Consider the following 2,500-nt stretch of genomic DNA (forward strand, 5'->3'; position numbering starts at 1 on the left):
ACCCGGCGACCCGGGGCTGGGACCATCGCCGACGCCTCGCGCAGGTTTTTCGGACGCCTGGGAGCTCACAGGGCCACTCGGCCTCGCAGAGCCGGGTTCGGTGAAAGAAGCCCGAGGAAAGCGGCCCCTCGCCGCTCCAGCGGGCAGCACCTCGCACACCACGGGGCGCGCGCTGGAGAGGAGACCCCCCTGCCTGAACATCGGACACCGCCGCGCACCCTGTGACGGGGAGCACGGAAGAGCCGACCCGCCGGGGGCCCTCTCCGACGCGACCCGAACGGCCTCATCGATCGATCGAGATCGGTCAGGTCCTGAGCCAACTGCCCTGCCCGGCGTGGCCACCGAGGAGGCAGCCAGCGGCGGGCGCTGCGTGGGGGTGAGGGAGCAGCGTCTGCCAGAGGTGCCCGCTCGAGCCTGAACACCGGCCACCCCCCCGCGCTCCCTGGGACAGGGCGAGCAGGGAAGCACCGGCCCGCCGAGGGGCCTCTGCGACGTGTCCCGGGACGCCTCAGCGGGCGCTGCGTGCGGGTAGGGATGGGATCGGCAGCCGGAGCGCTGGCATCGCCCCGCGCTGCCTGCGGCGGAGAACCCCGAAGCCGGAGCCGCACGGGGCACCCCCGTGCCCCCCTTCGCTCTCGCTCTCGCTCTCGCCGGGCCGACCCGCGCTCCAGCCACTAGCCGCCGGCGAGCCCGCTCTCCGCGCTTCCTGGCACCTGGGACACGCTCGCGGGGCTGCCAGGGAGCTGCCGGGAGGCCGCCGCACCAAGCGCGCTCCGGTGGAGAGAACCGGGACGGGACCGCTCCTGCCTGCCCTCACAGGCCGCCTCACCCCTCTCGCAAGTCGGCTGCATGCGCAGGGGGCGCCCGGGAGCCAGTCTCCGGAAGGTGAGTGGTTGCTCACCTCTCTCCCCTACAGTCGTACCGCTAAGTCAGGCGGCGCCGGAGAGCCAAAGGACACCCGCCCCTCCTACCGGGGAGGGGCGCGGGAATGGCCCACGTCTACGATGACGTAACTGGAGGCAGCGACGCAGAGCGACCCCTTTCGCCGCTCCAGAGGAAAGCCGGGGGAAACAGGTCTACCGGTCACCACCCCGAAGGGCGGCCAAGTCTCGCCGGAGCCGGGTAGACCTGCTGACAGCGTGGGAGGCGGACCCGGGAGACGGCCTGCCACTTCCTCGCGCCTCCCGGAGCCCGGTCGACCGGCTGGCCGAGCCCCAAGCCCGGAGCCGGGTAGACCGGCACGCCGCGCGCCCCAGGCAGCCTCGCGGAGCCCGGTCGACCAGCTCGCCCCTCCGCGACCCCCGGATCCAGGTCGACCTGCTCGCCTCCGCGACACCCAGCGGAGCCGCGTCGACCGGCTCGCCCCTCCGAGACTCCCGGAGCCGGTAGACCCTCTGGCCGCCGCCAAGGCAGCCTCCCAGGCCCGGGGGCGTGGGCCGGCCGCTGCCACGGCGGACCCGCTGCGCCGGCCGCTACCGGGACGGCCCGCCGCGCACCCCCGGTCGTCCGCCCCCCCCCCCCCCCCCCGGCTCGAGCGCTTCGCTTGTTTGTTTGTTCGTTTCTTTCGGGGCAAGGGGTTCCGCTCGCTTCTTTTTGGGGTCGTGTTGTTTTTCGGGTTTGCTCTTGTTTCTTTGCGTTTCCGAGCACGCGCGTCTTTTCCCCTCCTTTTCCTGCCTTGCTGATTTTTCTCGGTTTTCTGTGTGGGAGCGCGGTGCCCCCCCCCCCCCCCCCGCCCCGCCCCGCCCCGGCACGCGGTCCTACAGCAGGGGAAGGTGCTCACTTACGAATCTAGGTCTCTAGGTCTTGTCTGTCTGTCTGTCTGTCTGTCTGTCTGCCTTTTATTCCTTTCTTTCTTTTCCTCTTTCTTCCTTTCTTTCTTTCTTCTTGCCTGGCCGCTGCCGCCCCTTACCCCCTCCCTTTCCTGGTGCCTGCCTTGCTCCCCTCGCACTGCTTTCAACGCCCCGCCTCAGCAGAAATCCCTGACCCCGGGCTGACCGGCGCCCCGAGGCAGCAGGGGGGCCCCGGGGCGGGGCACGCGCGCACACAAACACACACTCCACACAGGCGCCGTCAGCGGGGCAGGGCGGCACTGGCCCGCCAACAACCCGTGATACCGCGCCTGGCGCGCGCCCCCCGCCCCCCCCCCCCAACAAGGCAGCGGAGGGTGCTTGTGTGCGAACCCGCGCCGTTCGCGCCTTTTTTTTTTTTTTTAATCGGTTCTCGCGCCGTCCGCCCGCCGGCCCCCCCCGCGCCCCCCCCCCCCCCCCGCCCGCCTTTTCGCCGCCGCCAAGCCTGCTTGTTCCCTCACGTTCCCCGGCCGGGGCCGTTCCGTTCCGAAGCCTCGGGGTTCCGCGCGCCTCTGGGAGCCGAGGCGGAATCTTCGCGCCCCCCCCACCCCCCGCGCGCCCCCCCCCCCCCCCGCCCCGACCCCCGTTCCGTTCCGAAGCCTCGGGGTTCCGCGCGCCTCTGGGAGCCGAGGCGGAATCTTCGCGCCCCCCCC

This window comes from Dromaius novaehollandiae, unplaced genomic scaffold (assembly GCF_036370855.1).
Source record: "Dromaius novaehollandiae isolate bDroNov1 unplaced genomic scaffold, bDroNov1.hap1 HAP1_SCAFFOLD_122, whole genome shotgun sequence".
In the NCBI taxonomy this organism is placed as follows: domain Eukaryota; kingdom Metazoa; phylum Chordata; class Aves; order Casuariiformes; family Dromaiidae; genus Dromaius; species Dromaius novaehollandiae.